This window comes from Pyxicephalus adspersus, chromosome 2 (assembly GCF_032062135.1).
Source record: "Pyxicephalus adspersus chromosome 2, UCB_Pads_2.0, whole genome shotgun sequence".
In the NCBI taxonomy this organism is placed as follows: Eukaryota; Metazoa; Chordata; class Amphibia; order Anura; family Pyxicephalidae; genus Pyxicephalus; species Pyxicephalus adspersus.
Genome location: NC_092859.1, coordinates 40,203,327 through 40,213,020, shown reverse-complemented (window position 1 = coordinate 40,213,020; position 9,694 = coordinate 40,203,327). Strand labels below are relative to the sequence as shown.

Below are 9,694 nucleotides of genomic sequence, written 5' to 3'. Positions count from 1 at the left end.
AAAACATGCAGGTAGGTCAGTAGTCTTCCCCGGAAAATAGCCCTTAGACAGTGTTAATGACAGACGACTATTGTAGGCACATTGAATTGTCCATTTGTCCCTTTGAGGGACAGTTAGTGATACGATTATGGACTTGTAAAGCACTGAGAAACATGTTGGCGCTTTAGTAATGATAAAAAAATATTATTTATAACGCTATTGAATTATATATCAGCAATATTTTACACATTACTTTAGAGTGACCATAGTCATGTCACTGTCCTACAGAGCAGCTCACAATCGTATATTCCTACCATAGTGTCGCTCCCAGTATGTTGTCAGAATCTCTGGGCTGTGATTACTCTCTCCAAATAGATACCAAGAATTTTTTTTAATATAGTCTTTGTATATTGGACCCCCAAACATAAGCATTCATTTAAACTGGGAGAGGAAAGGACAGCTATTTAAGCCAATCACACTTTACTCCACTGAGCAGTCATGAATGTGTCTGCAAATGTAATTACAAATTGGCATCTAAGACTACAGTAGCTCATCAATGAGCTACTGCTCCTTTACTAACCAATCACAGTCTACAGCCAGCTGTGACTGCAAAGAGGAAAACTAAATAGTCAGGAAATTGTATAGTGTCTGGCAGGGGTGTCTGGATTAGAAAATTTTATACATGGTAGGACAATTTGTTTTCTATGTATAAACTTTATATTTAGTTGTTTACATACAGTTTTGGTATAACTAGATGACCTTTTCATGGGAAAGTTCATTAGCACTGACCTTGACTGTTTCTTGTTATTAATCCTTTCAGATCCTTCTGCAGCCTGATACCCGGATCAGAAGTTTTTAATAGAGCACACATAGAGCACAAGTATTTTTGTAAAGGAGCACATCATTCCTGTTACTCTAAACTGACTTTGGTGTCTTCAGAAGTGCCAAGTATCATGCCAATCGGTTGTGAAATGCCAAAGAACTTGGATTATATTACTTCAAGGGCAGTATTGTCAGGTAACCTTAATTGTCATAGTTACACTGATGGCAACACATAATGTTTTTTTCAGGCTAGCTAATCTTGCTCTGCATGTCTTTTAATATTTATTTTTTGTATGTTTACCTTTTCATGTGTCTTCAGGTCCTACATTTTTATGCTGTGAGTGTAATGCACTGTGGTGATGGCCCCCATAAGATGATATCACCACAGTGCATTACACTCACAGCATAAAAATGTAAGACGCACTTACAGGATGCCCTCAGTCTTCTGGATTGAATGACTATAGGTGTTATTCAACTCAAAAGTCTGAGGACTTATAGTGGCAGAAAAGATTGCTGGAGAGAAGTTGAGAATTGCAGTCTGAGATGCTTTGTTATCAGCCAAGGGAAACGATTGCCTTGGATTTACCCATAGATGATTAGTTAAAGTCTTAAACCTTTTGGGGAGGCCATTCCAAGCACACAATTGGACTTTGACTTGTAGTTCCCACCAGTTCTCCATAGCAGGATTATTTTGCTTTTAAAACCAGATGTTCATGATGTCTCTCTCTTCTGCCACTTCAAAAAAGGCGCTATCACTGCTCAAAAAAACCCATTTGCAACATTTGTAGGGATAAAAGTTCTACAATGCTGTGGAGCCTATTCGTGTGTTTGTTGTGTGGGAACATGGTACACATTAATGATTTCAGCTTGGGGGAAATGGCTTTAATTGTAGTGAGCCATATCTTCTGTGCTCTGTAGTTGTCCCTCTTTTGTCTCACATTTGATTTGCTTACATATTCAATCTAAGACTGTTATGGAGAGTTGCTCATAGCAGGTGATAGCACAAGTCAAGTTCAAAACGAATATCAGGCTTTAGCCAACAATGCACAAAGTCACCATAAAAAAACAAGCAGTAGCCTGGCTCAGTAACTAACTTTCTTACTACAGTAGTTACTGCCTTGATATCTAACATATACTCATTTAGGGAGCCATCTTTTTTCATACCTTCCTTTTGCAATGATAGGCCAAGTCATATTGGATGAACACAAGTCAGGGAATCCTAATAAATATCATCCTCCACCACATAAAAAGCTTGAGAGGTGACCTAAGAGAAAAGTAGTGAACCTGCATATGAATATACACTCCTAAATTGCCTGGTAGTTACAGTTCAGACCAATAGCCTTAACTTAATAAAAACATGTTGTTTTAATACATATATAAAAGGTGAATACAAAAATATAGTGTGTCCATTTTTAACATAAATGCTGTTTTATAATTTAGTTTATAATCATATATGTATTGGGGCAACCGTATTTTCACATTACATACACAGGCTCTGCTTTCTGCTATGCAGTGTTACTCAATAATTGCACTTTACTGTTCCTTCTGACAATGAAAGTCATTGAGCCTGATTTATTTAAGCTTTCCAAGGCTGGAGAAGATACGCTTTTATTAGTGAACCTGGATGATTGAGCAAACCTGAAATGGATCTGGTCCAGGATTGAAAGAATTTTCTAAAAATAGCCAACAACTTAGGAAATATATTCTTTGTTTTCTGGATCACCCAGGTTCACTGGTCAAAGTGCAACCTTGGAGAGCTTTATTAAATCAGGCCCACTGGGTCTACCAGCTTGTTACAATCCTCATGTGACCTATCTCAATCGTTGTGAAGGAAGAATGAGAATATTTGCCATGAACCACTGAGTTTCCTCAAAAATCTACAGATCTGTGTACAATACAATACAGAATATAGACCATGCATGTAAAAACACAGAAATGCTTTCAAAGTTACCTAAATTCTCACTCAAGGAAAAACCAAAAACTTACCCTGCAGTGGGGTTACCCCAACACTGCCAGTGTTAAATACTCGTTAATGCTTTGGGGAACCATACCTAGGCACTCCTAGTCTTCTCTTGGGCACCACAGTTTTTAAAAAGGCTATTAGACGAGGCACTTTGTTTTTTCTCTTTTTTATCAAAAAAAATGCTATTTTTTAATATACCAATATTTTGGGCCAAAAACATTTTAGAATAAATGTGGATCACACTGTTAAAATACCAAACAGAACTTCAGGCACTGACCTCATATCTTTATCTAATCACAGTAACATCATTTTTACACAAACATTTGTGAATGGTTACCGATGTATTATGGTTTGCCATTACCTATTATAAAATAATTTAATGCCCCTATAACACTGTGCACAAATCATTCTGAGCTTTTAATCTTCAAAAGCTGCAAGTGGCCATTTCAATGTGTCACTTTTGGGAAACCCACCCTGGGAAATGCCCAGCAGGCTTAGAACATGCATGTATACAGAAAGTGCTGGAAAAGATGTTGCGGGAGACCAACACTACTAAAAATGCAACAAAGGCTAAAAAAAAAGGTGAAAACAAATATTCAATGTTAAAAAGTTAATTATAATACACAATACTTCTGAAACTCATTGTCTTTCCATTAGGGTTTACAAGTATTCTAATGTGGAAATGACAATGATTACTAGATGTGTTTGCTAAAAACACAAAACATCTTTACTAAAAACTGTCTCTTAAAATAGAAAGTTTATCAAGCGGCAGTCCCCTGTTGTCCTGTGTTTTTCCACTAGCTATTACTTTTCTGCTTGAGTTTCAAAATGCACAGAAGCAGGGAATGGAACCAGTTATGTGCGCTCTAAAGGATTTTTGTGGCATGCAGTACATTTTAGAAAAAAAGCGAAATAAACCAGTAGTTTTAGTGGTTTTTGATCTGTGTTTATAAATAGCAATGGTTACACATAGGTTTGATTAAAATGTAATATTTATTTTGGCCATTCATTACTATACATTACAAAATGACAGAAAGTAGATTAGAAGTTATGAGGTATTTTACTATAAAAAACTAAGGAATGTGTTTTAAAAGGAGAAACCATGACACTTTATTTTTCATATCACTTAGGTTTGATAAATGTGGTAATAATGGAAGCACCGTGGTTTGTTTAATGCATGACCCCGTGACCTAACGGCCCATGGGAAAGAGGGTTTAGTAGAGTGTTGACTATAGGGTATGGTTGGTATTTGAGCCAGATAGATGTAGAGTCAGGGTTTATGAGAATGAAATGTGTGGGGGTGGGAAAACTTTACATTACTAGAGGCTTGATTGGGTTGTGTTGTTAAAAGCAGGTTTACTTTAAGTGATTTTTAGACTTCTATTCTCCATTAAACAGAATACCCACCTACTGTAAATATTAAATCCTTCTGTGCAAATTTCATAGACTTGCCTATCTGGACATGCCCAGTGGGATAATCCAGGTTGTATATCGCCACAGGTAGATTTCCAATAAAGCACACTTTGGTTTGTTTTGATCTACAAAAATTATGATTTCTGGTAAAAATGATTTGGGTAGTTACCTTATTTTACATGTATGTGTTACTGGATCACTTTTTTTATCCTGCAGAGGTCTAGAACATGCATGTAAATGTAGGCTGGTGCAATCTACAGCCTTGTTTTATTTTTTAATGTAATACACAGAGACTGGCTGGCAGAGGTCCAGCTAATCGCTCCTTCCATCAGGCGGTTTCAATCAGTCTGGGGGAAGACAATATGTTCTTATGATTATAGCATCTGGTCTAACTCAGCCAGAGAGGAAACAGAGGAAAAACCCTTAACCTTCTCCTTCCCAGGGTGCAACCAGTCCAAGACATTCCTAATTTATATCTTTTAGTTAGACTGTTATTACTTAAAATTTAATTTTCCCCATTCCAAATGTTATCATCATTATCAGAAATCAGGGACGCAAAATAATAAACTGTAAAACATTTTGTTCTATTTTACTGTGTAAGTTTTAAAGTATCTATTGTTCCAAATGTGGAATCTGCTAGTTCTGACATTAAAGTAGATAATACATAGGCTACTGAGTTTATTATGAGCCCCATAGAGAAATAAAAGATTCAAAATGGGTCCAAACTATGGTTGTGATTCCCGCTTTCCCTGCAAAGCAAAGCAATCTTCCTTCTCTCTGCTGAACTCTGGGTACATCAATCTGTCACTTGAAGGTCATTGCATTGGGTTCAATCTTGGACTGAGTGCGCCCTCCAGCACTTGCTGACACCCACAGGTGTAAGTAGCTGTGTTCTTAAACTCAAAACTTATTGCAGTTCCATGCTTGATGTTGACCTGTGTTCATTTTCCTGAAATGTTTCCTGGCATTCTGACTTCTGGCTTTGACTTGTGACTGTTTCTGGCTCTTGACTCCTCACTTTCAGCTTTCAATTGTTTTTGCTTTTGACCTCTGGCATTGGCTGCCGACTATTTCTTGGCTTTGGTTTTCAAATGTTTCTGGCTCTCAGGCCCTGGCTTTAGTTTTTGATCATTTATCGGCTCAGGCTTTGACTCATCCCTCTTTGTATATTTGTCTTGCCAGGGCCCCTTTGGTTTCACTGCCAACCTGCTACCTGGTAGCTGTGTAACATCTTCACCCTCTGGAAAAAACTTGACAAGCTACGCAGTGCTAACAAACAAGCTGGCTGTCTATTTGACAATGCAAAAGAGAGCTAGGAGGTTAGAGGATAAAAGTTGATGAAAAAGAAATCTAGCAAGTGTGAGGAGGAGGGACTTTGCAGATCAAGTGCAAAAGATAGGGTTTTTGTGCCTTTGTGTAAAAAGTAAAAGAATTAAGTAGAAGCAGATTGTGGTGGTACGGAGGCAGAGAGGAGGCTTGGAATACACTGGATAGATACTACAAAGCAGGGACATTTATGTTTAATGGTAAGAAACGTCTTGTGGTTTTGCCCTACTCCAAGGTGCACAGTTTAGGGTGCTATGCTTTCTTATTTGTCCATAGCCTCCTGAGATGTAAATCTAGCCCTGGGTAAATGCTTTTAACAGTAAGAAACTATACCCTAGTAAAAATGTTTAAATGAATCTACTTAAAAAAAGTGCTCATTCTTTTCACCTTGAAGAGCAACTTAGAAGCCCCAAAACCAAATCATAAACCAAATAATTCCAGACATCCAGCTTCCCCCCACATGCCTTCTAATAACCAACTATTTGCCATTTTTAAAGAAAATCCTACTCCTAAAGTTCGCTTTACTTAACAAAATCTGTGGTCAAGTGACATTCCTGAGACTTCTCTTTCTCACTACCGAGTTGGAGGGTTCTTCTTTCGGGTGCCCACATTGACCCCTGTGTGATGTGCACACTGTCTATTGGTTGTCCAGTGACAGGCTCTTCTTGAGTCCCTGTTATTATAGAGGGCATAGATTGCAAGGCTGATCACCAATCTGCATTCCTGACAGAAGTAAAAGAAACGTGATGGTAGTGTAAGGTTAGCTACAAAGAGGTTAAAAAGTTATATTAAAAAAATTAGGTTTTAAAGTGAATATGAAGCTTAAACTTGTTGTAGTTTTGGATCAAGTAAGAAGGGATCGCCTATCAAGTTTTTATTGCTGTGGCTATTTCTGCTAGGTAGATTTATTCTCTCTGTTTGTCCTGGTGATCAATGACACCAAGAAATAAAGTGAAAGAAATCTAACATTTTACATTTGTGATCTGATCAAGAAGTGTGTGGGCATCCAATGGTTACATGTATTCTGGTTACAGTGGTCTGAGTGGTAATCCCCCATAATTTGTAGAGATTTTTTTTCAGTTTTTGTCCTTTTTTCAGGACAGAAAGTAAGAGAATTCTATCTGATAGAACACGGACAGAAAAAAATTAGGCAGACGGGACTTTTAACACTTCCCTATGGTATCCAAAACTGGCTCTACATACACTTAAACTTTACTCTAAAATGGGCTTTAAAGCTCTCTGAGGTTACAGTAATACAACAGATGCAAAAGAGTATCAAAGCACCAGATGAAAATGAAGTCACATTTCATGTCTTATTTAGTATATGCTTACTAGTGGAACCATAAAGGCTGGAGGCCCAACTTCTGGTAGCATCTAGTCTGATTGTATTTCAGCATGTTTTCACATGACTTCACACAGAGCACACATGGCTCTGTATATTTAATAATGCAAGGGCTGACTCAATGGAGGAAATTTAATATATTGCTGCATGAAACATATCCACCGTCTAATGAGACTCAATGTCAGAGAATGAAAAATTCCTGTATAAATTGGCTTATTATATTTATACTGTGAATTTTTGAACTGCTGGAATGATGAAAAGATTTCTTTTCCACTGCACATAAAATGCTCTACCCTAGCTAAGAAACAGAAAAAAAACAAACGTGGCTTTTTTTTTTAAAGATGCTGTTGTATAGAGTATATTGTGAATAAAGTGTGTGTCCAGCCCAAACTGTTGAGTGATAACTCTGAATCTATTTTTCTGTTCACTTCTAATTCTGCTGACTGGTAAACACTTTGGAAAAAAATGTGCCTGTGTATAACTGAGACTAAATGCTGTGTTTTCACTTGATATGAGAAAATTGGGCAAACTATATTAACAACAATATAAACAAAGTCTGTGTACAACTGAAAATAAATGTTGTAATTTAACTTGGTTAGCAGTCATACGGTTCTTTCCCATTATGCACTTTTTGCCTAAGTACTGTCCCCCAAGTACTGTTCTGTGAAGTTCTCTGCTGTCTGACCTGTCTCTATAGTTTTGATCCAAGCTCTGACCATGACTAATAGAAAATGGTTCTTTTTATTGATGTGTTGCACTGAACTCATTCTTGACATTGGTCTCAACCCTCTGTGGAAGGTGGAGACAGGCGTACCAATGCAGCAGCCTGTCATTGGATGATACCAATAGTGGGCACTTTTTGCTCGGAAGAGCTCCAGTCTGAGTCAGAATGGACTTCATTTGGTGGAACTGTCCAAACACTATTAGTGCTTTTCTCTACTTTCCAGCATATTTCTGCATCCTTCTGCTGGCATTTCAGGTCCATAATCTCCATCAAAGGGTTTGGATTAATATATGCACCTCTATCAAATATGTATAACTAATAACTTTAAACAATGCTATTTTTTTGTTGCAGTAAACCTTTAATTCATCCTCTAAATGATTCCATTTGTTTTAAAAGGTAATATAAAGGACACATAGTTGTGGATTTGTGAGGGTAACTAATTATATTTTACATATTTGTTTTCTATGATCTGCAAAACTAGAAAGTGGCAGAAGTATGTCATTATCATTTTATTTGATTATCATTTCATTATCATTATCATATCATTTGTCTACACCCATACAGCAGATATAAAGAACCATACCCTTCAAAATATTTACATTTATTGCTTTGCAACCTGAAATGAGGACACACAAACACATATATATCTGCTCTCCCTGGATCAGACTGTACCTCCAGACTAATATCAATAAATGCACAAAATATACCCCAATGCTAAGAATAAGTTACCAACCCCAAAAGCATCACACACAAGAGAGTAATACATCTTTTGGTATAAACATAAAAAACAATATTTGGTGCCTAAAATAATCATTCAGTGGAACAATAAACTCTAGAACAATTATTAGCGGTCATAATGCAAGTTCATGCAATATTATTGTGTACTATGGACCATCAGGGGTAAACTTTTGAAGCTGGCATTCTGTAGATGTCAAATCCCTGATACTTTGTATAACAGCAGTAGGCTTTGCTTTATATCAAAGCAGTAGCAGATAATCCTGGCAGATGTCAAACTCTTCTCTGCTGTCAATACTCCTCAGAAGGTCCTCAAGTTAGAAGCAGGACAAAAGAAGATGATCCTGCAGATTTTTATTTAAAATAAGATAAAGCAGCACTGACAGTTAAAAACAAAAGCATGTCTCAATCACAGCTTGTTAGGTGGTGTGTGATGTCTGCCAGGATTCTTTGTCACTGCTGTGATATAAAGTATATCGCCACTGCTAGATATAAAGAATTGGACATCTACGGACCGCTGGCTTCAAGGCTTTAGGCTGCGTACAAGTGTTTAACTATTGCCGTTGGAAACAATCTTGCATGGTCATTTCCAGCAACATAAGAGTGACTGAAGAATGAACGAGTGCTGTACACACAGTGCAGTTCTGTTTTATTGGAGAGGGGAAGGGAATGAGTTAGAGGCACCCCGTTGTGCTCTCCTCCATTCACTTGTATTGTGGTCGTTCATTGTCAGATGTTCATGGAACAGGAAAAGTAGCTACACCTGACTGAATGTACAAGTCTGGACAGATCCATGTGCGACATTGGGCAACCTCTCTACACATGTCAAATTCTCACCCTTGATGAGCCCAGCCATTCATATTGTGTTAGCATGGCATCATTAGAACATAAAAAACCTCTGCCCATCAAAACACGCTGCCCTGTGACACATAACAGTCTTCTTCCCTTCCTTGAACCCTAATTTCTCCATAATAAAGAGGTGCAGGTAAACATTTAGGTGCAAGTGGGAAACAATTGTGGCTAACACCCCCCAAAAAATCATTACCATGGCATCATTACAACCTAAAACAATGACCATCAAAACACGCTGCTCTGTTACACATGACTGTTCCCTATCATTTCCTAATTTCAAATCACTATGACATACGGTTTAGGAGATATCATTCTGCTCCAATCAATATATTATATAATGATTTGTAAAAAAATGTTTGTGTTCTTTTCAAGAAATGCACTAATTTTGAGTATTCTTCTAACTCCATTTGGTTCTTAGCTATGTATTTTTATATCTTTTTAATTGTGTGTGTAGTGTAATCACTGATCAAGAGTCTTTTAGTTTAATCAACTGGCCAAAAAATGAAACAGAAATAGTTCTGCATTTTAATCTGCGGCA

The 9,694-nt window shown here is 37.2% G+C and overlaps 1 long non-coding RNA gene across 3 annotated transcripts in view; it reads left to right on the top strand.

Moving 5' to 3' along the window:
- Positions 1–816: 816 nt before the first annotated feature.
- LOC140325017 (uncharacterized) overlaps positions 817–9,694 on the top strand; it is a 40,782-nt gene continuing 31,904 nt past the window's right edge. Inside the window, exon 1 of one of the 3 annotated variants that reach the window (XR_011919624.1) lies at positions 817–996. This is a non-coding gene — a long non-coding RNA (uncharacterized lncRNA). The remainder of the gene's footprint in view (positions 997–9,694) is intronic. The other 2 variants (XR_011919625.1, XR_011919623.1) reach the window with 2 other exon arrangements.